This window comes from Centroberyx affinis, unplaced genomic scaffold (genome assembly GCF_046629955.1).
Source record: "Centroberyx affinis isolate AG114_WGS23_722 - 3 ecotype Tasmania unplaced genomic scaffold, CSIRO-AGI_Caff_v1 ptg005341l_1, whole genome shotgun sequence".
NCBI classification, from domain to species: Eukaryota; Metazoa; Chordata; class Actinopteri; order Beryciformes; family Berycidae; genus Centroberyx; species Centroberyx affinis.
The window spans coordinates 31,383-56,672 of NW_027282666.1; the positions used below are offsets into that span (position 1 = coordinate 31,383).

At 46.8% G+C, this 25,290-nt stretch overlaps 1 pseudogene; it reads right to left on the reverse strand.

Moving 5' to 3' along the window:
- Window positions 1-838: 838 nt before the first annotated feature.
- Window positions 839-25,290, reverse strand: part of LOC139667161 (fidgetin-like) — a 30,178-nt pseudogene continuing 5,726 nt past the window's right edge.

The following is a 25,290-nucleotide window of genomic DNA, read 5'->3' on the forward strand; positions in this document are numbered from 1 at the left end:
GAAAGAGTGTTTTTTTTTAAATTCTCACTATTGATTTTGTTCCATCATCCAGAACATATCTGGTACATTCATTGTCACCTCTTTGCTATTTACCCTAGCCAGTTGAGGTAAACCTAACACTGCTTAGCTAGACATAAATTTGCCAAACCGCCTCGAATTCTCCTCTCAGATCTTAGTGCTTTTCGTCAAGATATCTTGAGGTACTGTACAATTCACAAACGCTTTCCTGAGTTTTGTTTGTTACGTTTGTTTGTTTGTTTGTTTTGCAGACAGAGGATCAGAAGAGATGAGTGTGAGTCAGGGCCCAGACTACTGCCGCCCCGATGGATTACTGCTCTTAGCGAGACAATAAAGAACGACTGACCACCTGCGATGGCGACTGTCAATCTGTATTTTTCAGACTCATCGCTGAAGTTTTAAAGCTCTTAATAATCATCAGCTCATGCCATGAATGTAGATTGTGAGGCAAATAAACATAAAAAAAGAAAATCAGAAAGCACCACTTCAGGCACTTGGATAGCCAACTAAATCTCAGGAACAAGAACATAACGGTATATACAGACACTGGGGTGTCTCTTCTGAAGCCAACCTGCTCGCAATGTGTAAACAATGCCTGGCTTTCCGGAGTGTCAAGCATTCAAATTAAAACTCTGCTCGTTAACTGCAAAACTGCCAGTTATCTCATCAAGCCAGGTCTCTCGGTGCGTTTAAACCCTGCTTGTGAGAACTCAGTGGGCTTGCATTGGCCTTTTGTGTGCCTTTCCCTCCAGCACAATACTTCTGCCCTGAGGGGAGGAATTGTGGGTGCCTCTTTTTCTCAAGGGCGGAATCTATCTTTTCACTGGCTGCAGCCGAACATTTTGTTCCACTCAGTGTACGTGTCAATCTCTTTCTGCGATATACTGGCTTGGAATTTACAAAAGACACTGTCAAAGTCCTGGTAGGTGAGGGGCCTGATCTGTCCCCTGGGCATCATACCCGTCATGTCCATGCCCTGTGCGGAGGCGTGCAGCAGACCTACCAGCGCCTCCTGGCAGAGTCTGGCCAGGTCCAGGCCGGAGAAACCCTCGGTACGCTGGACCAGCAGCGCCAGCTCCTCGTCGCTCAGGCAATATTTGTGCTGAGACTGGGCCAGGAGCTGGTTCACGATCTGGTGTCGGGCCGCGCCGTCCGGCAGGGGCACCAGCACCCGCCGGGCAAAGTACCTGCGGAGCCCCTCGTCCATGTCCTGGGGCCTGCTGGTGGAGCAGACCACCAGCACTTGGTTGCCCCCGTCCTCGCCCGAGCCTAGGAGAAGCGAGTCCAGCTGGGCGAGTAGCTCGCCCTTCAGTCGGTTAACGGGACTCTCTTCGCTGAGGTGGGCTGACAGCAGCATGTCCACCTCACTAATGAACAGTACCGAGGGCTGCCGGCAGCGGGCCACCAGGAAAGACGCTTGTAGAATCTTCTCGCCTTCCACCAGCCACTTTGTGGCCAATGTGGAGCCACTGAGCTGGAGGAATGGCGCCCCCAGCTGGCTGGCCAGGCAGCGTCCCAGCAACGTCCTTCCACTGCCCCTGGGGCCAAACAGCAACACACAACGCGGGGCTGGTCCTAGACTACTGAACATGTCCGGGCGCAGCATGGGCCACAGCACCTCCTCCTTCAGGGCGGCCTTGGCCAGTTCCAGACCCGCAATGTCACTCCAATCCACCGGGGGGCCCTGCTGGAGGATCTCAGAGGTAACCATGTCCAGGAGGTGAGGGTCGCTGCTCTTTAGCTGCTCCTCGGCGGGCCGGGAGGAGGAGGTGGAGGAGGAGGAGGTAGGCCCTGGCACAGAGTGGGAGAGGTGGAGGCGGTGGTCATCGGCACCCTGCTCGCTCAGGGAGGGGGAGGTGAAGCTGGCGAGGGAGTCTGCCGAGCGGGAGCCCCCCAGGGTGGAGGAGACATAGGATGGAGGAGTCAGCGGCCCACCTGCTGCCTGGCTGCTGTACTTCCTCTGCTGTTCCGAGGGCATAGCTGACTGCTTCTGAGGATTAAAGGGTAAAGACGACTTCTCAGCGCTCCTGTCAAATCCACCACCGCCACTGTTGGAGCCCCCGTTTGAGCCGCTGCTGTCTGCTACCCTGTACATGGGGCTCTCTGCCGAGCTCCGGGCCTGGCCGTAGCCAAAATTACCATAAGTGGAGTCTATCTCTCCTTGGCCTGTCATGTAGAAGGCTTTCCTCTTCAGCGAGTTGGAGGAGCTACTGTTGAGAGGGGTGGGGGCGATCGGGGTCAGGTTGTGGCTCTGGTACGGGTATCCGGGTAAAGTAGAGGAGGGGGGCAGGGGTGTGGGTGCGGCGATGCCCGAGGGGAGGTACGAGGAAGGAGGGGGCGCTCCCCCGGGGCTGTACCCAGGCCCCACTGAGCTCTGAGCCGGGTAGCCCGCCGGAGGGTAATTATAACTGGACAGGTTGGGGGAGCCTCCGTTGTAAGCTGGGACCAAAGTTGGGTGGGACGGCGGCGGAGGAGGGGGTTGCAGGAGGCCGGAGCTGTGCAGGGGGGAGGGCAGCGCCGCGGCAGAGGCGGCCTGGGAGCCGTAGCTGCTGTGCAGGTAGGAGCCGCTGTAGGCCGGGCCGTATTCCTGAGAGGCCATGGAGGAGGAGTGGAGGGCGGTGGCCGTGTGGCTCCCGCAGCTGCTGCTGGAGTAGCTGGGCTCGCTCAGGGTGCTGGAGGCCAGGCCCGGGGAGCTGCACAGGCCGGACACCACCTCCGAGGCCGCCGCCACCCCTCCCTTTCTGACCGACACCCCCTCGGGGATGCAGCTCATGGGGTATACCCCGTCCTGCCAGGGCTCCGATTCACCCTTCCGTCCATTCATCACCCCGGGGGCCTCGGAGTAGGCGCCCGGCATCTCCAGGATGCCGGAGTACTTCTCTGCGTACTTCTTGAGCAGGTTGGAGGCGGTGAGGGCGGAGATATCGTCGTTGGCCCAGGCATACTGGTAGGAGGCAGAGCGCTGCAGGTGGCCGGGCACCGCCCTGTAGGCCTCTGCCTTGTGGGCCGGTGAGCGCGTGGTGGAGGAGATGTCGAAATGCTGTTCGGCCCACTGGCTGTGCTCGGGGGTCCACTGCATCTTTAAGCCTGACGGAGAAACAGAGACACATAAACACACACTGACATGTTAAAATAATGTTTTGCAATGATGAAAGCGAGAGCACCTTCTTATTTCCTAGGACAGAGGCTGCTCATGTGACAAAGGTGATCACATTTTCCCTATAGATACACATCTGGGAGCTTATTGGGAACAGTACAACTAACCCTTAATGCCTGCTAGCTTTAAAATGCATTAATTCTTAGCATACCACGGTCTGCTATCAAAGTCATTATGTTATATAATATAATTACAGGCGTAAAACAACACAAAAACACAAAAGAGATGTTTAGAATTGGTTCCACAATCACAAAAAAACATTTAGATAGGAATCCATACATGCGGGAAGAGCGTACGCCTATCTGTGTTTTTTTTGCTTCCCCATATGCATCTATACCATGCGTGGGTTTTGTCTTCTACTACACATGAATTGTAAATTTCTACAGATCATAAGAAGGACACAGTGTGTCTGTCGGCAGGCACAGTGCGGTACGGAGGGATGGCTGGTTACGGCAGCCTAATGCACCCTGGCCAGACCAATAAGACAGAGGCATGGAGGGTCACTCTATAATCCCCGGCTCATCTGAGGCGGCTGGAGATGGGTTTGAAAATGTGCCTCGCCGAGTGCCACAAAGCAACACACACACACACACACACACACACACGCACACGCACACACACATCCACCCCCCTCTGCTTTCATCAAATACACACACACAAACACACAGAACCATGCTCAGACACACAGGCGTTCAAAAAGACCATAGTGCACGCACAAATCTATGCCTGCACTCAAGCATGCTCGCACACGCACACGCACACACACACGCACACACACACACACACACACACACACACACACACACACCCGCTCACATCCACTGACCCAGACGGACACACACAGGCACGCACACAGGAGCTGTAGCCGGCTATGAATTACAACACATTGTGTCTCAAGCTTAGTTCCTGTCTGCACAGCTCCACCTTGACCTCCCCTCTCTCTTCCGTTCTCTTTACCTTTCTGTCTGCCTCTCTTTTTCATGCCTCCCTGCCGCTTTGTCTTCCCTCTCAGTCTCTCCTCTTTGCTTTTTTTGTCGTCCATTTTCCCACCTCCCCTCCCGCCAGATCGTTCCTGATTTCTCTTCACCTCCTTTTATTCTCACTCCATCTCTTTCGATATATCTTTTCTTTTCATTCTCTTTCTCCCGTGGCCACCCCTCCTCTTATTTACTCGCTCCGTGCTCGCTTCGCCGACCCCCCCCCCCACACACACACACACACATACACACACAGACCCCCCCCCCCTCCTCCTCCCTCCTTCCTCGCTCCATCTCATCTCAGACACACACTCACCTGGCTCTCCCCTTTATTGCCTCAGGAGGCTGGAGAGCCACTGTTTCCTTTAATCCCAGCCAATGCCATCTGCAAACACTGACAGTCACACAGCGACTCCATCGTTGTCTCACTATCAAAGCCGTGGTGCTATCAAAGGCTGGACGGGGCGTAATCACAGCAGCCGCACGGCAGATTGAACCCTGTTTGATTTGACTTAGTGCACACAAATAAAGGATAATATCGGTGTCATTTAGGCTGCTTCCTCCGACTTATTGACTGGCGGCAGTTGCATGTAGAGAACCACGGTTGGGGGCCTGGTGAGCAATGCCTGCTTTAGAATTGGTTTGTGTGTCTGTGTGTGTGTGTGAGTAAAGCAGCCACGCACAATAAAATCCATTCATAGAGGAGCAAATCCATCCTTCCCCCTATCCATTTAAGTTGGTGCGAGCGTGGACACACACATACCCAAAAAAAAAAAAAAGAACACAGGCACAAACACGTACACACACACACACACACGTTCACACTCTCTCGCTCTCTTTTCCGAGGCCCCGTGTTTGTTTGGTAACAGCACAGGGGGGGGAATCCCCAGACTCCTATTTCCTCTCTGATTCTCCTCTCCAGCCGTCTCTCGGCAGACGCCAGCGGCTAATTAGCAGAATGGCGATCTGCTAATTGTGTTAATTTACAACGTTTTAGCCGAGGGGAGTCTAGCAGGGGCTGGCAAGCCTGTCACCCTCCCAGTGTACCGGCTAGGGAACGCCTCAGACAAAGAGCTGAGTGGAGGAAAGTTTTGTATTAGCTGGGAGGCTCCTTTAATATTGCAAATATATTTAAATAAGGGGAAGCAACACCATAAACAGGGCTATTTCAAGGAAAAAATTGCAAGAGTCAGGAAAAAGGAACAAAATGAAATTACGCTTTAGGCCACAAACAGGTTTCTACAATGTTTCTACAGCAGGACATACTGGTTTGTTACAAAAACATACCATTATACTGTTGTGTGCTTATTTTTATAATAAAATAATTCAATAGTTAAAATGCCTCTCTAATGTATTATATATAATATAATAAAAACAGACTGAATTAAACTTAAACAGCATAGTATCAGGCAATAGTACGGACATTTTTTCCTAGGCATTGTGAGTAAAAACAATTAGAGGAATAAATAAATAAATAAATACGTTAATGAACTGTTGTCTTGTGGAAGTATACAGTAAATCAATAAACAATTTTAGGACTTTCAGGTCTCTATGCTTGTTCAGTATGCTTGATCTGCAGCCAGAGGTAAATTGTTATCTTGGCAGTACACAGGCAATCTCTTATTCCTACATAAGTTCTTCTGCTTTCCTAGATAGCACACAGTCGATAGGGACAGGAGAGCTAGGACTGGTAGGGGATGACGACACGTGGCAAAGGTTGTTCACCAGATTCAACCACGTCTCTGGCTAATCCAGAGAGTGCCTTCGATTCTGGAGCTGCCTCCTTGATGCCTGAGCTGCGGAGGGCAATCTACAGCGCGTCTCCCCGGATTCTGCTAAAAATATCCACCTTAACAAGTCATCTAAAGGGCATTAAGTCCTCTATTACTTTTATCGACCTCTACTGGTGACCAAAGAATTGCAATAACATCGACAAGTCTCTGGCACAGATTACGGTGGCCTGTAATTGACACAAATAACGACAAAGTTGCAGTCATCGGTATTGATCAACAAACCCATCAACACCCTGCAGATATATTATGGTCATTTCTCGCTATGGGACAGTAAAAATCGTACTTATCGCACCTTTAATCTCGTATTCCACCCTGCAATTTTAATTTTATTTTTAGAAGAAAGAGAAAAATCTTCTTGACTCTGCCTGACTTGGCAATGCAGTTTCATCTTTTTCAATGATTTTCTTGAGTCTCCTTAAGTAAGTGACTATATCTTCAAATAAGGCAGCTGACTTGTTTCAAGACAATTATCAGCTGATTTAAGAAAATTCTTTGCACTGGAACCAAGTGAAACTGTTAAGACGTGTAAAGATTTTTTTTTTAGCTCTGTCGTGATGAATCGGCTGCTCGGACTTCATTTTAAGCACCACGCTCTGGTTCAACTTTTCAGTGCAGGGAAGCGTACAAAGAAATGGGATGGAGAAAGAAATAAAAGGAGAGATGGGGGAGGTGAAGAGAGGAGACGGAGATCTGTGCTGAGGGAGAAAGGGATGACGAGTAGGAGAGGAAGCAAGCGCTGGAGGAAGACGGGGACAAAAAAAAAAAAAAAAACAGGAAGGAGGAAAGGGAGCGGAAAAATAATCAAAGGCAATACAAACTCCGATCAAAATAAAACCGGCCTTGTGAATCGCACGAACATACAGCGTACACACAGACCATTATTTGCCACTCATTCAGACTCGGATATGTCCTCCGCTTAAAGAAACATGAATCTTTCTAATTCCGTCATTAATAAAGATAACATATATAAAAGAGTGTGTCAGGCTCCATCAGAGCTTTCATCTCCTCTATAATGAGGTTAATGCAGAGAAGCAGTGATTACCCCAGCGATGCAAATGAAGGCCAAATGATAACTTGCACTATTTAAATAAGGTAATAGCGATTACTCTACGTTATTCAAATGAGGGCAGATGCTTTGAACTGAGCGCTTTGAACTCGCTGCTCCTTCCCCAAAACATATGGAGGAGCCGGAGCGGGATTGACTTTGGTATCATCCGTCGTGTAGCCTCTAATTCAATGTGATGTAAACCAAGGGCAATGAGCGAAGCAAAGTCGCTTTAAGATGTGGTGGTGCAGAGTGTGTGTGTGTGTGTGTGTGTGTGTGTGGGATGGGTGTCTATCCATATATGAGAAGTAAAGGCAAAATTCTCCAAGGTGGCTCCACTACCTGCCCTCCCTGCAAAAATGCAAAAATGTTTCCCACACCCACTCGGATATCAAATTCAAGGACTTTTCATAGACTCTCAAGGTGTTCGGTGAGATTCAGACACTCAAAATTGGCATTTTTTTGGGGTGTAAGAGGTGACTGGTGAAAATTAGACATCATATAGAGGCCTCATGTTTTACTTATGATCGTGTCAAGTCAAGAAGTCCTTCTGAAAAGTTTCATTTTAAAACTGCTGCTGTATCAGCACAAATATCCACTGTATAGGGTTTTTCTCAGGGTGTGAAATGTTGATGCTCGTACTGAGAGAGGTGAGGCATATGGATGAATGTGGGTGCTATATATTAATAAAAAAAAAAAAATCAAGGCAATGTCCAAAAATTTTCAAGGCCTTATTTTATTTCCCTCAAATCCACAAACTTTCACGGATTTTTTGGGGAAACTTGTGCAGAAAAACTCAGATGGAAGCAGGCAGCATTTATACTCGCAATGCCGACTGCAGTAATGTGTGTGTGTGTGTGCATCAAAGTAATAAAAAGCAAGAGAAATGTGTGTGTGTGTTTGTTTTGCAGAGAGAGAGAGAGAGAGAGAGAGAGGGGGAGAGAGAGAGATCGTGCACTCAGCTGAAACAACATCCAACGGAAATCTTCTCTACCTTCTAAAGCGTCGAGACTGCCGGCGTTTTTTTTTTTTTTTTCCTCTTCCCCTCCTCCAGTCTCCACATAGAGAAGCCTAATCATTCTCATTACACTCGGCGTCCATCTGCATCAACAGAGCTGCCTATTACTGTGCATGTGTGTATGTGCAGTAAACAGCTCTTTAGAGAGAGCTAATGAGCTCTTTTAAGTCTGTCCGCTGTGTGATTCCGCAAGCGGGGTGTCAGAGCAAACTACCCATTTTAGTAACGTCATAATTAAGCTGTGTGTGCGCGGTAAAGACGGGGTGACACACACACACACACACACACACATGTGGACACAAATTATGCCCACACACACACACACACACTCACACTCACAGAGACAAACTGAGGCGAGATTTACAAACGTGCACGCGCTCCTCTCTCTCTTTCTCGCGTAAACAGACTCCAAAGACCTTGAAAAACAAACTATCACATAATATTTGAGCAAAAAAAAAGAAAAAAGAAAAAATGTATATCTGTTTCAAATATCTCCAGTTGGATGTAAGAAAAAGGCTGGAGAAGCGGAAGGAGCTGCTTGACAAGCGATAACTTCATCAGGAGACACTGTTTTTTTTCATATTCCCCCCGGGGAAATCTAACCAGCCAGTTATTCAAATCCTTATCAAATACACCAGAGGGCATCTTTTAACCTCTAAATCATTGCGTGTGTGTGTGTGTGTGTGTGTGTGTCAAAGACAGATAGAGACAGACAGATTCAGATGTATCTGAATGTGCAGGTGTGTGTACTGTACATCCGTGTGTGTGCGTGCGTATTCTCATGCGGCCTTGTGTGTGTTTGACAACCTCAGGACCACCTTGTTAATGAGTCCAGTACACTGTGACTAAGCCACAGGCTACGCTGTATTGGCACGCAACCTACAGTAGAGAGTCAAATAATGTGATTAAGTCCTCCAAAAGGCAATTAATTATGAAATTAGTCATGAGCTGGTGTCACACACCGCAATCAAAAATCGTTCGCTGTGTTGATGAATTGGCTGAACTCGGTACGGTCCACAATGGCTGGCCGCAGAGCGATTGTTTCCGAGACAAAAGGATCATTGAAATGAAAACCTCATATTCAAAAGATCAAAATATTGACACCATTTGTTCTGTTGCCATGTAGAATGAGTCAAAACTGAATAAAACGACCAAAAAAAAAAACTATTTCAACCCAAATTCTCACTGGATTCAAACAGAAATGAGCAAAATTTGACACTGAAAAGATCAAAATATCCACACCATTCATTCTGTTGCCATGTAGAATGACTCAAAACCGAATAAAACGACTCAAAAGCCCAATTTCAACCCGAATTCTAACTATTAAAACCCAAGATGAGTGAGATTTCTCTCCCAGCCCCTGCGACAGATGACAAAACTCTCCTCCACGCCAGTCGTTCCCTCTGAAAAAGAACCAAGAAGCCCGCATCCGAGTCTTTGAAGCCCGCGATTCAAGCTCAGCCACAGCTTACCATTACAACGACTAGTCTGTCGGACGGCAACGACAATAACAACAACAACAACAACAACAACAACGACGACGACGACGACAGATAAGGGAGTAAACAGAGCGAGTTCAAAGTCTAGACGGCGAGCAGTGACCGGGAGAGATGAGCTGTCAGTAACTCAAAGACAGTAAAGGGGGGAAAAAAGATTGCTGTAAAGATGACAGCTCCGAGACTGGAAATTTAAGCAGTATAAGGATATGTGACAAATGACGGCGTCTTTAAAAAAACTGAATATTCATTGTAAGCGGTGATCTTTGACCTCGCGCTACTACAAAGTTTCCGCAGCTTTCGACCATCGCACTTTGAAACCGTCTTTGTTCGGGCTCCTCAAATATTTGGGTGGGATCTGAGCGCCGGATTTAACAACAGCTCCGTCTGGAAATCTCGCTTTTGGAAAACGCACTGTAGCATGTAAATGTTGAGGCTTTTTTCAAATATTAGGGTGTCATCTCGCTGTTTTTTAACAATGGCTCTAAATTTAGCTTGCAGAAATCAGACTTAACCGCTGTAAATCTCTAACTAAATTCCAGAGGCGTATCATCGCCGCCCCTGCCTGGCTGTATCAGATCCTCCTTTAGAGCTGTATAAATTGACACTGTCTAAATTTCCTTTTACTAGACAGACTATTGAATGGGTGGGTTAAATGGGTAGGGCGCAGTTAAACAAATGCTCCGGATCAAGGAAATTGTGCGTGGCTTCTTTTGTCATTCAGAGAGGAAATTGAGAGATATTCGGCGGGGGCTCGGAGCCGCTAACGCATGGCATTCATCTATAATGCACTCGGCCTGTCCGTCAGCTACTCCATTTCCTGTGACTAGCGCAGCGTGCCTAATCACCCGGCTCTACGCGGGGTTCCTTCCTCAAAGACAGCCCCGCGCGCACGCACACACACACACGCACACACACACACACACACACACACACACACACACACAAAGATGAAGACGGCACACACATACACGCAGGGAAACCGTCAGGCCCGCTGAGGCAAAACATCAGATTATTCTTATCTGCTGAACAAAACGTCTGTAAAGACTCGCAGCACCACTGTGCTCTAACAGCATCACGACCCCCCCGCCCGTCCCCCCACATCCCCTCTTTCATCAATTGGCACTAAATCCCTCATCTGCAGATGGCGAGCAACAAATACATTCTTTATCACGTACACATCACCGCTGAAAGAAACATGTTCGACTCGGACTCGGCTCTGTGCACGTCTGTCAGCGTGCTCAGATGGGTTTTTTGTGGTAACTAGTAACATAAGAAGTTCATTTTTGAATTCTTGCAATCTGTTCTTAGTTACTTTTTAGAATTTGAATATTGGTACTACTATTTTTCTTTCATATTGTTTCATTTTTGTTAGTGCAAATTAAAAAAAAAATCCCAGGATATCAACACGCAATCTAAGTATGCTTGATTTAAATGAGATTGGCTTAAACTGTTTTAATAATTAAGTCTTAAATTGCAAAAAAACAATTGCAACACACTTTGCAGTACAAGCCTTATTGCTAAAGCTTGTTAGGGTTGAAGTGGGTAACAAAAGTACTATAGAGTAACTTTGTAACACAACTAGTTAGTTGGATTTAAGGTAAGTAAACTAATTACTGTTAAAACTAACTTTCTCTTACACTGATGTCTGTTGACCCCATACTGTACATGTCTGGGGTCTGTTTCAGGTGACGAACGACATGTCAGATGTAAATCCAGCAGCAGGCCTACGTACATCGGCATTCCCTCCCAGCAGCTCTCAGCAGCCGGGACGCGCCTCTCCCTGAGGTGCAGTCAACAGGATCTTTCGGCACGCCCCGGGGGTTAACATGGGGCCACATAGTATCAATACTCCTCTGACGCCCGGATCCATACCCGCGAACCACCACCACTTTGTTTACCTGTGTGTTCAGTAATTAAAATAGATTTCTGAGAGGAGGCCTAATCCTTTTAGAAATGACATCGATCCGGCTACCGATGCAAGAGAGCCGTGGTGCAATTTTGTTGTTTTTTTTTTTTGTTTTTTTCCCCCTTCTACCCTCTTTACATACAAGCGGTGTTGAGGACGCCTTCTCCACCCCCCTCACCCTCGATGAAACTTTGGAAAGTCCTCGACGTGAAGGACGTCATTTAGGGCTGGGCGGAGGGGGGGCAGGGGGGGGGGAGTGGGGAGGGGTGGAGGGTGGAGATAATAGAGAGGAAGCCTCTAACCTCGTCTAAAGCTGTCTGTCTTCGTAAATAAAATGAGATAATTATTGAGTGAACAACATTATACGCCGACGACGCACTCTTTCTCCCCCCGCATCGCCCCTCCCGCCGGCGCAGTTGTAAATCTCAACAAACACGGTGCTTTTGGACATTAAGTGCTCGCTAAGCACAGTGGATGCATCATATTTCAAGAGCAGGCGTTGTGTGGGTGAGGAGCTGGGGAAAATGGAGTGTAATGGTTATCCATTATCTTATACGGCGCGGCGACGGTGATCATTTTCAAGTGACTCATTTCTGGAAGTACCTATCTATTGGCCACTCCGAGGGAAGACTTTGATGGCTAATCCAAAACAACTATTCAGAGGTCATTTACCGCGGCAGCGCCGAGACACTCTGCACAAGAGAACGCTCTAGCCTCCCTCATTATTCAAATACGATCCTCAGGAAGATCCACATCACAAACAGCGGCGCGGCAGCCCGGAGTGGGCGATTACCTACACAGCACACTCCGCTGCACAGAGAAAAACATTAACAGTGCATCAACAAATGAATATATCGCAATCCAAATAAGAGTTTGAAAGCATACAAGAGATATTTGTCATGGGAATTAAACGGTGATAGCGGAGCATATTAAAATATCAATGATCCCACGGCTACTGGAATAGCCTGACAGTCAATATCATCTAGATACATCGCCTCGTCTGCGAGACAGAGTGAGGGAACTTTCATAATATCCAATCATATCATATTATTCCAGTGAGGCGGTTTTATTTTTAGAAGTGTAGGTGTGATGTTTGTTTGTGTGTGGTCTGGGCTCCACATGAATGGTTACTTAACACCATACTGATTTCCCCTCAGCAGTTAGAGAAAAACCAGCCGATGCTCAATGATGCATCACTGTGTTTGTTGCCGCCAGGCTGTGTGAGCGTGCGCGCGTCTGTCTGCGTGTGTGTGCATGCATATATGTGTGTGTATGTCTGCGTGTGTGTGTGTGTGTGTGTGTGTGTGTGTGTGTGCCTTCTCATCACTGGCACGTAGACAGACAGCCCAGGAGTGACTGCCGGAGTGTCACCATCTGTGAATGCATTTATGTCTGTCTGTGCCGTTGGTGTGTGCGTGTGTCTGTGTGTGTGTGTGTGTGTGTGTCTGTGTGTGGGTGGGTGGGGTTGGGGGGGGGCTGTGTGCACTCAGCCAGACAGTAGACTGGACAGTTCCATAGTTTGCTAGTTCTAACAACAGCCGGCCAACTATATGCCAAATACTAACTGCACTGCAAAAAATATCCATCTTAACAAGCCTGTTAATCTCGCATTCATATCATATTCTTAAAATCTTATCTTTATTAAAACAAGTGAAACATTCTGCTAATGGGGTGAGGAAATTACAATGCAGATTCACCTCATTTGGGAATTTAAAAAAAAATGTCAGTATCTTGAAACAAGGCAAATCACTCCACTAGTATCAATAAAATGAAATAAATCCAAGAAAATTATTGAAACAATTTGATTTGCATTGGAAACCAATTATGTCACCCCATTAGCAGATTTTTTTTTCACTTGTTTTAAGAAAAATAAGATTTTAAGACTCAATACTAGATTAAATGACTTGTTAAAATGGATTTTTGCAGTGTATGAAAAGCTTGGCGAGCAATTGAGATTAGAGTTCAACAGCAGTTGGTGGAGATTAAAGCCTGCCATGAGCTGTGTGTGTGTGTGTGTGTGTGTGTGTGTGTGTGTGTGTGTGTGTGTGTGAGTGTGTGTGTGTGAGTGTGTGCATGCCTGTGGGGTGTGTGTGGATTACTGAAGAGGCCCTGGCTGGGATAACCTCTACCCTCATCCTGTGAATTCACAGGATCCTTTATAGTGCATGTTTGAAGTGTCAAGTCCTGCACGCTTCATATAGATTATAGCCAGATCTGCCAACTCACGTCTTCTCCCACCGTGTCCAGCTAAATGACAGGAAATACTCTTTTGTGAGTCCTCACTGCGATTTTTATTGTTTTAAAGATTCTATTTTATGGCATTTTAGCTTTATTGTCCCCCATGCGATGAAATCGGGGAATATGGATCGGTCTGTGTCTGTTAGACTAACATATCTCAGGCACCACTGCTCTGATTTTAACAAAACTTGAAGACACGATGACACTTTGTTCTGCCGTCTAAAGAATTCTGCTGATTGGCCTAGTGAGGGCGCTATAATTAAAGGTAAAAAAAAAAAAAACTCAAATATAAAATCTCTGACTCCACTGGTGCAATTTGGCAAACTTGGAGGGATGAAGCATTTTGGCACTGTGTTCTGGCTTTAAAACCGCGCTATAATTAAAGGTCAAAATTTCAAAATTTGAAAGGCCATAACTGCTCCACCACTGGTCCAATTTTGATAAAATTTGGAGGGATGATGCATCTTGTTACTGATTGGTCCAAGGGGTGCCAGTGGCATTCATAGAGGATGACATGGTTATGTGTTTTATGTATATATAGATATATATTTATATATTTGTTGATGCGGGCATAAAGCATACTGCGCTACAAAGGCAAGCAGCTGTAACAATTTTGTTTTGTGTGTTTTAAAAGGTGTTCGATTTTCACGTAAAAAAGTCATAAATGCCATTAAATGCTATGCTGTCCACTTCTCCAACAACAATCCTTTTTTTTTTTTCAGGGCAGGAAAAAAAAAAAAATGGAGGTCATTTTTCTTGGTTTCACAGCTGGCAGTGTTCAGCTTTCTGCGGCAGTAAGAGTAGATAGAGGACACAGTGGCGAGTGGCAGGATAGGTGAGAGGGGAAAGGGAGGACATGTCACCGAAGGTTGAGGAGCTGGACTCAAACTCCCAGCGTCACCAAGAACCGGTGCGAGCCCCGGCCCACCGAGTCACCGGGGAGTCAGCGGGGCGTCGGGGCGGTCTGCGGCTGCCTCTCCTCTGTCCAAACGGGCTCGAAAAATACAGGTTCAGACGTCGGAAAGGAGCGAGCGTGCGATAGCGGCGCGGGCGGAGAGCGTGCAAAGCTGCTCTTTAAATCCAGTCTGGCTCGCATTATGCTGGAATTCACACAGGTTGTCTAAACAGTCAAACAGCGGATCAATACGCCCATCGATCGGTGGCATTGAGACTGAACTGGTCGTGTCGAGGGGGCAGGAGATTCTCACTAGAGCTCTCTGCATGCTGCCGGCTGGAGGACGCACACACTCACACAAACACACACACACTCCCTGCACACCTGCCTGGAGCGTACACACACACACACACAGATTGCCTAAAGCTCTGGTGTACTTGCACATGTAAACCACGAATATGCGTAAAGTCACGTATACAGATGTACGCACAGGCATAGGGCGCACATACACAGACACATACTAAATGAGGACTCACTTGGGTATCACACACACACACACACACACACACACGCTCAAACAATTCAGACATGCCTCCCTGCCCACTCGAACACATCCAAACCACAACCCGCAGACACACACCAGCAGACTTCCTCGGGACAGCGCGCCCCGAACACAGACTACCTCCGCTCATCTCATGAGCGGATTCAGGTCCTGTCTGTTGGAGTCGGAGCAGTCTGCCAGCAGTTTGTCTCAAAGTGAGGGCATCCAGTCAGCTTCAGCAGCTGAATATCAAGCCGGCTGCCGCGGCGTCTCCCCGCGCTGAACTGACACAGTCGATAGCTCTGCATTATTCATGGGGACGGCGGGGCCCGATGAGATGGCCTCTCGCTGAGGGCTGGATTTCAAGAGTCCCAAACTTTACAGCGACCGGCGGACGCGTGACACCTCCAACAACTGTTTACTGTCAGCGAAAAATGACAACGCGGCACGCGAGAAAGGGCACGGGACTTTAAAGGGGAAGGGAAGGGGAAGAATTTGAATTTGCAAGCAGCGAGGCAAATTTGTGTTTTTTTTTCTGGGCGAGGGAATGAGACTGTAGGTTTGACAAGAGATGGTTTGAAAACAAGCAGCCTCTCACAAATGGGATTTAATCTGTGGAAGAGAATAAAATGGAGCCTAGCTGAAGAAGCCGCACTCGAAAAAACACAAAACAAACATTTTATGACTCTGTTGTCTTGTTCTCTTGTTTCCTATCAAATCAATAAACACAGATCACAAAGTAAACACGGAAACTTGAATCATCTCTTTGCGCCGCTAAAAAAAAAAAGAAAACAAATCATAATTTCAAATGTTGCTCATTCGTGTTCGCTGATTTCCATTACACAGACTAAAGACATCAATTAGCTAAACTGCGTCCGTTAAAAAAAAAAGAGGGGGGGGGGAAAAAGACACAACAACCCAGACAGCTATTTGGAGTGAATCAAACAAGACGCAAAAAGAGAACCAGAGGCGATAACAAAACGTCAAGCTGCTTGATATCAGATCTCGGAGGAGAAATTTGATGGGCACCGATGAGCAGAAGGCATCTCAGGAGAGTTGGACAGAGGAGAGATTTAATGTGATCATAGGGGACGCTCATCTTTCAGGGAACGGGGTAATAATGAGCAATCAATAACGTCCTTAACAGAGTTAGAGCGAGTGGCTGACAGCAGATGTAAGGCTCCGGCTAACAGGCTACGTCTGATCTCACGTTACCAGACACACACACACACACACACACACACACACACACGCACCCACGCATACGTATGTACACGTACATATGGACACACACCAGCATATGGGCGAACACGCACCAACATATGGACACACACACACTTGCACCTTTGGACACATGCACTTCTCTGTCGACCCGTTCTCTCTCCCGCTCTCTGTCACACACACACACACACACACACACACACACACACAAACACTCCTCAGGTGACATCCACCAGCATCGTGTCATTGTGTATCGATCAATAGCTGTAATCACATTCACAGGCGATGAACACGGTGCCTTGCAGTAGGCTCCGCGCCGCGAACAGGCCCCCTATTATAGATCCTATCTGCAATAACCATCACATCCTTCCACTCCAAACATCCGGAAGAACGGCTCTCTAGCATCTCTCTCGCTCGGGAGCCGGGAGAACGGGAGTCGCCCAACGCCCCCCCTCCGCTCGCCGCTCTGCGTTTTGCCCCGCAGCTCCGCCCGATGGGAAGTGGGAAAAAAAAGAACAGCAGCTCTGTCATTTCGGGGGTGTGGGAGCGGGGAGTTCATGATTCAGACAGAGAGGGGGGGTGGGGGGTGAATGTAACAGAGCTCCCAAACTGTCCTGTTTCACTTCTGATGTGGGGAGAAGAAGAAGAACTTTATATTAGGTGTGGTTCTACATACTGTATATACAGTTTTGTTAAATTCCTATATCACCTGCATTACAAGTAACCATTAATAGGGCGGCACGATTATGGCAAAAAATTATAATCCCAATCATTTTGCTAAATATTGTGATCATGATTATTAGTCACAATTATTTCTCTCGATTTCAGGAAACAAAATTAATTTACAACACTTTTTCTCCTTAACATATTTTTTCCAGCGCATTATTTCTCAAAGCGAAACCTCTTGTTTTCACTCTCTCTAAACAAGAAATGATTATTCCTTTATTACTTTATTACTTCATGTTTTCACATTCAGATTTAGTAGAAGTCTGAATGTTGGGCTGATCCATTCATTTCCACTTAGCTCATTGCTATGATTTTCCAAAGAAGGTCTATGTAAGATTTCTCTGCCTGCTTCTCCATCTGAACTGTCATTTTGGTCACATGCACATTCAAAGGTTGTGATTGGTCAGGCTTCATGTACTACACCAGGACTTTCAGGGGAAAAGAAAATACAACCAACACTTAAATATCGCCGAACTATAGGATTATTAATTGTAGAAACCTAAAAGTGTGATATACTATTATCTACGATTAGAGTCAAAGCTACAGTGCCCACGACAGGAACATGATCGGGTGTGGGTAGAAGAAGAGGAGTGAAGAGGCAGGGATGGTGAGAGGCAGGTGAAGTATTTCTTGGAAGTGGACGATTTGTCAGGTTGTGACGGAAGATAAGGAGCGACTCTGCTGTCCTGCCGGAGCGGGAAGGTCATTCCTCCAGCCGGGAGGGAGGAAAGTCGAGGCTGCGGCCAAGGAGCGACCAGGTCAAGATCAGGAAGGAGAGCTGGAGCCCATGAAACTAATGGTGGGCGATATGGCTGGCATTTTATATCACAATATTTATGTCTCACAGTATAGTCATTTTTCTGGCAATTTGTATTCTGACGTTTTTATTTGGAACGTGCATGTGTACTTTTGGATAAAACAAACAAAAAAGGCAACATTCGTACTCATGCACATGTTTCGTCTTCAAGTAGTAAAACATGTTGTTGATGTTCCCCCCCCCCTGGCATTGAGTCATAGATTGCGAATGATAAGTGTTCTGCTGTATGACCAACCATGTCCACCGGATGGAGGATTTGTTTAGTCCAGCTCTTCTTCATCTTGGTTCTGTCGGCTTTTGTTTGGTCAGAGAATCAGAGGTGCGTTCGTTTCACTTCCACTTCCCTCAAGCTTTACTTTAACGAAAACTATACCCATAAGTTTTCAGCAAATTTTGCAACTAATGGCAAACTTACTTGACATTAAGTCTGTAGAAATGCATGAAGATTGTTTCGCCTCTAGCCTTTCCGACTCATCCGGTAGAAGCAGTACAAGCAAATCTAAACCTTAAACAAACCTGGCACTACATGAAACCCATTCAAAACCCAAGACAGCATCTCCAAAACACACGGCTGAATAGAAGGCTGTCTTCCCAAATTCCCCAAAAAGTTTACTGAAGAGACTGAAGTTTCCTTTAATCCTACAGCAGCAGTGCGGTCTCACTCTGCGCGTGTCACACACCTTGTCAGAGGGCCCAGATTTCTTCTGGCAGAGCCCCTCCACCTCCACCTTCCCCCCCCTCCACCACCGCCACCGCCCCTTAATCACGGATCACGGCTGCGTCGGTACTGTATTACACCGTTCATCAGGTTGTTAGTTGTGTTGGAGGCTCTCAGACGTGGCTGCGGGCCTCTTATCTTATCAGTCAATCGGCGACAGCGTGCAGGAAATGAGACACACAACAGTGATACTGCCAACGACGCTCATCTGTCAAGACGCGCCGGCTCAATTACCATACCGCCGCACATAAGACTCGCACACAACAGGATGCGCGGCGGAGTGGCGGTGAAGTGGATAAATTGAATTGCGGACGTTATACAAGCTAAGTCATTAGTCGTACCCATATAGGGAAACCAAAAGCTCGGCGGAACAGAGAGGACGGAGGTGGTGTTTTATTTGGTGTAAAAGAAGAAGTGGTAAACTTCTTGCCGCCCGGACATAAATCTGCATTTTTCTAATCATGAGCGTGGTGTGTGTTTGTTTATGATGCAGGCCCCCCTCGTATTAGTGTACCCGTTCGCTGGCTCTGTCTGAGGAGAGAGGGAGGGAGAGAGGGAGGGAGGGAGGGAGGGAGGGGAAGAAATACATAAAGAGAGACAGAGAATACAGAGAGAAAGCAGAAAATGAGACACAGAAACAGACAGAGGGACAGAGAGAGGAACAGACAGATATACAAAGAGAGAAATAGAGAGACACATAGAGAAGTAGAGAGAAAAAGGGAGACAGAATGAAACAGATAGATAGATAAACCCAGAGAGAAATAGATAGAGAGAAACAGGGAGAGATGCTGGATGTGTGTACAGCATCCCAAGGGATCACTTACTCAGTATAGACACAGCACTGGAGGATAGAGCAAAACAAGGGTTCATTGGCCAAAATCTCTTCCCTTTACACACACTAACACACACACACACACACACACGCACGCACGCACACACACATAATCCCTCCAAGCAATATTCCTGTAAGCACTCGTCCACCGAGAATAACCACATTGACTGAAGTGGAGAGGAGGAAGGAATGAAAGAGGAAGATAGGACGAAAGAGGGGAGAAAAAAATACAGGAGGAAGGAGGAGGAGGAGGAGGAGTGTCCACCTGGCCGGTGTCCAGGGGAATTAAACAGTCTGTTTACCTCTCTCTCTCCCTCTCTCTCTCCCTCTCTCTCTCCGCTCCTCGCCGCCTCAGCAGCGCCATGTTAGCCTAATGGCACGGACATGAAGCCAATTGATTTGTAGACCAATAGACCTGTCCCACAGCACAGGCAGATTACCTAGATCACTGGCTCGGCATCGAGTAGACATCGCTTCTCATTCGCGCCCCACAGGCACTGGAATGTGAATAGGGTTTAGTGTGTGTGTGTGTGTGTGTGTGTGTGCGCTTACATACTTGCATATCGTTGCTGTCGGAAAAAACCTCGGATCTCCGGTTTTGGTGCTTTTCATGAAGTTCAATTGAAGGATTACACGCTCCTCTATAGGCTGAGAAAATGGGTTTATGAAACCTTTTAAAAACGAATTAGATAAAGTGAAAAATGCATGGCGGTCAAGCTAAAAACAAGGCTTAGTTCCTGAAAAGTTGACATTTTGGAGATGTGAGGTTTTCACCCAGCAACAGTGATACACATGTGTGTAGCTGAGGTTAAAATGTGAAAGTGAAGAGAGTTTGGTATGCCTTCTGTGTACATGTGTAAATCTAAACCTTAGCTTTGTCTGCAATATAACAGCAACAAATAAAGAGACATGAATTTCAGGACAAGAGTGAAAAAAGAAGGGTCTTCTTTCTTTTCAGCATACAGTAAAGTAACGTTTTGTCAGAAGGATACAGTTGGCGCCATGCAGGAGACAGATTTGTGGCATTAGCAGTGCATATTCTTGCAAATTGAATGTTACACCCCAAAAAAAAAAAAAAAAAAAAAAAACTCACTGCAGGACAATGAAAGACCACACACACTTGAAGCTACAGTTGTCCGTGCGTACAGCCGAGGAGTGAGAATAATTCCACATTCTCCACAGTTTTCACTCATGTCAGTGTCCAAGTTGATAAGCATGAAAATCCATTTATCTACAAAGGAACTGTATGGTCCATATTGGACAATGTCTCTTTCATGGTCTCTTACGGGCCCTATCGTCCTACAAAGCCGCCCAACTGACTCCGCCACGTCTGTAATAGACCACATTCATTTGATATGGATACATCAAGGGAGATATTGCAGTGGATTTTTGCCGTGCATCAAGGGAAGGGGAGCTATTTCACAGGAGCGGCAATATGCTCAGAACATAAAAGAACAATGGAGGCGAGGCAGATGCAGTTGAAAAAAAAAAAAAAAAAAAAAAAAGAGTAGGGGAACGATACGGTACGGTGCGCGGACTCACGCGGCAGAAGACTGCGTCCAGACACACAGTGAGCTTCATTGTCGTGATCGCTCGGCCTCCCAAGCCTTTTTCCCCTTCTTTTGAGGCTTGTTCTGGAGATACAGAATTAGGCCTCAGAGGAGGAGGAGGAGGAGGAGGAGGAGGAGGAGGAGGGGCAGTCAGATTACAGATTAGAAGGTGGGGAAGTGGCGGGATTAAACATGCAGTCTAGATGGTTGACTGACTAAAACAGCTCACAGCTTACTGCACTGTCAAATTTAGTTCTCTGGATTATACCGTCGTTAGTCCATTGACTCGGAGGGAAATGTTTAGATCAAAAACACCCGACTCTCCTGAACGCTTCTCACCGAGTTTCCACAGCGGTCGATATTATTTATTGCTCGTCTAATCCATATTTGTGTAAATGAGGTGCGCGGAGCTTTACAACACAAGGCAGTCACAAAAACCTCCGAGACCGTGGTATTAACCGTGATGCCGCGTCTTAACCACCCTCTGGCTAATGCAGCTAATGAATGAGAAAGCGCTAGCAGGCTAACGGCTCTAATTCTCCTTCACAGGCTATCATGTTGCAGCCCGGAGACAGATCAATACCATTTGCTCAACACACAGGAGGCCCGGGAATCTATAAAAGGGCTTTTATTGAGTAATTAAACACCCATTACTGTCCCGTGCAGCCAAACAATAAATTTGATCAGCCTCTCAGGCGCAGATCCAGCCGTGATTAATACTCAGTGCATGCATGACATAAAAGACCGGGATGACATTTTGCTAAGTCCCGTCTAAGACCCGTCGACGGCGTTGGGGGGGACAGGAGTTCTGCTGCTGCTGCTGCTTACGGCGGCAGTTTCAAGGTTGTCGTGTGCTGCGATTTAGTGATTTAGTGGTCCGGCCCCGGCGCTTCAACTGGACTGTCCCGTGCTGTCCTGTTCACCCCTGCTGCCGCGGGATCCAGGCCCACTACTGCCTTCTGTCCCGAGGCCGCCGCACCGAGCAGCACTCCCTGCTTTCCCTGCTTTCCCTCACGAGACAAGAGAGCCAGTGTTTAACAGCCTTCCAGTGATGAGTTTAAGAGAAAAACAAAGCCAGGGCCGCTCAGATGAAATCCTAAATTCTTTACGGGACAATCAGGTCGAAATTAATGCATTGAGTTTTACATTTAAGCAAAGCAATTACTTCATAAATCTGTTTATGATAGTTAAAAACAAGTGAAACTAAAGGCATTGTAGCTTCAGCATTGTGAATTATTATTTTAATTTTTTAATACTAATATTCAAAATTGTCAAGAAGTCATTCATCATTAATTTGTATTGGCTGAAAATAAATTATATTCGTCACAGTTTTGGCTGCTGTTATGTTTTATAATGAGACTATTCAAAATGGGTATAAGAATTTTATGAAAAAGGCATACAATACCAAGTTATGCCAAGGTTTTACTTGAGAGTTGCAATTATATTTTCATTTTTAAAAATGTAATAATTGACAGATATTTCAACCTCAGACTACTTAAAGTAGGAGGTATGATCTTTTGTAAAGAACAAAACAGAGCTCCACTACATTTTGCTGCACTGAGAAAGGAATTTGACTTACAAACACAAAATCTTGCATGGTCACCGAAAAACATGTTCAACAAAATGGGAAAAACATCTATCACTTCACTGTTCCGCTCTTGTCTTTGCTTTGCTATTCACCCTTTTCACCACACAAGGAGAGCAACTGAAGGCTGGACACTTTTTCTAATTTCCAACGTCCTTTACTACACTCGCACAATTCAAAAACCTGTTACAATCCCATCCTTGTTGGAGAATATTTAGCGTTGTTGAGCCAACAATATGGCATCTGGGTGATTCTCCTAAATATGAATGGCCCATTCAGGGAGCTCAATGGAGTCGCTTGGCAATGGCCCTTCTTCCCCTCCCTCCTCCATACTCAAAACAATATTCAGCGCAGCAGTCTTGGCACTTTTCCCTGAAATCAACAAAAGAGGAACTCGAAGCTGTCCCTGAAACCCTCAAAGCATTAAGCCTCTGTGAGACGCAAGTACTTGGCGCAAGCAAAGCGATTTAGCGACAATGGGCAAATCATACAGTGCTTTGTGAGATTTAGGGGATACAATAGCACTCCGTTTCCAAAGCACACATTAGTAAGCATGTCATTGGGACCCCCTGGGGGATTTGAGCAGCCTAGAGGATTGTGTAGCGAAGAGGATAAATATATGTTACTGGGCAAGGAGATGGACCATTGCCAAGTGTCTCCCTCCTTCACACACAACACACACACACAGCGGATTATGAGGACGTGGGATACATTCATAGAATAATCTTATGAACATGTATGGTATCGTGTTGTAATAATGCTCGCTAACCTCACAAACAAAGGCCAAAGGGGCGCGTTAAGCCTAACAGATCCACAATCAATTTACAAAAATATCTGGCAGAGCTCAAGAGGTGTGGATGAGGAGAGAAAATGAATGATGAAAATGAAAATGAGCTTCAAGCATAAAAAAAACCACACTTGTTATAGATGTGCGGTGCTTGCAGTCATGCTGACCTCCGAGAGCTAAACAAAACCAACAACGGCCGAGCAGACACCCACTCAAAAGTCAATACCATGCGTGCCTCCTCTTCCTCTTGTATGGTTAATGCATGATGCCAGGTAGGGGAGACAGACGGAGAGTAGGATCTCATTATACGCTGCATGCTATCATTAGCTATCTACCACATGTGTCCATCCTGCCAACCAAGCCGTACAACCAACATCCTAATGCTCTCACCTGGCTCCAGTGGGGAAACCCGCACACACACACACACACACACACACACACACACAGGCGAGTGTACAAGCACACCCATGCCTGTACACACACACACACAAACACACAGGTAAGCATGCATACACACACACACAGGCCTGGATGCACACACACACACATAGGTCAATGCTGGTGTTGATTCACAGCGCAAAAGCATCCAGACACATGGATGCACAACATGCCTGCACGACCGTGTCCAAAAACATAAACACACACACATGCACACACACACAAAGGGCAGACATAACACACACACACACACAAACACACACACACACACACATACACAGGATGCAGCACTTGACACACTTCACTTAAGCACAGATGCAAATTAGGCAATAGACGTTGCAGTGTTGAAGCTATTTAGCGATAACTCTGTTTTCCCTCTGTCTCTCTCTCTTTCTCTCTCTCTCTTTCTCCCTCTCTCTCTTCCCCCCCTCTCTTTCTCTCTCTCTCTCTCTCTCTCTTTCTCTCTCTCCCTCTCTCTCTCCCTCCCTCCCAGTTGGTGTGTCCGTCTCCCAGAGGCCACAGGCAGCTCAGTGATGCTGTGCCACACGCCCAGCCACTCAACATCCTTTGTGTCCATCCCCTGGCAGCCTGCCAAGCTCAAACACACACACACACACACACACACACACACACACGCACACACAGATCCTCTCTCACACCCAATGAGCCGTCGTTCATTAACACACACACACACACACACGCGTGCACACACACCTTTCGCCGCCTCGCGCGAACAAAAGCGCCCGACTTACTCGCCGGAAGATAGCGCGCCTCTCTCCCACAGATGCCCCCCCCACCCCACCCCGCCGCCCCCCCCGCTAATCAAGACGTTCAAACTGAGGAGCCGCAGACGGCAGAGAAGCCGCAGACGGCCGCTATCTGGCCGCCGCTCGCCGTTAACACAATCAGATCATCCAGCCAGAGCCGCAGAGAGAGAGGAGCAAGCGGCGAGAGATTACAGTGAGATCCTTCCTCTCCTCTCCTCTCTCTCTCTCTCTCTCTCTCTCTCTCCCAGCTGTCATTTTCTTTGGCCCTGTGAAAAAGGCAACGTGGCTCTCCTCCATCGCCGGAGCAAACGAGTGGCGAGCCTCTCCCGCATATCAATGCACAATTTAACTTAAGACTTCCACGGCAATAACCTAATTAGAAACGGCGCCTTCTCGTTTGAAGGCACAATGTAAAGGATAAGCTGCCGGGCCGCCATGTCTATTGAGGTCTAATGGCGCGGAATATTCCAGAGTGGAAGTTAGCTTTTTTTTTTTTTTTCTCTTCTTTTTTTTTAATAAGTCCTTAGCATATTTAACGCTTCCGCACGCTGAATGTTTTAATATCTGCTGGAGGATCCGGGCCAAGGGTGGTGGAGATTGCGGGTGGAGAGTAAAAGGGAGGTGAGCGGGTGTCTGTTTAAAATTCAGAAAGGGGGCAGCGGATTGCAGAGGAGGTAGGGGGAGAAAAAATCTACAGCTTTGATTTGATTAAACCTATGAAAATGACGCATTACATAAAAAAAAAGAAACTTCAAACATTTG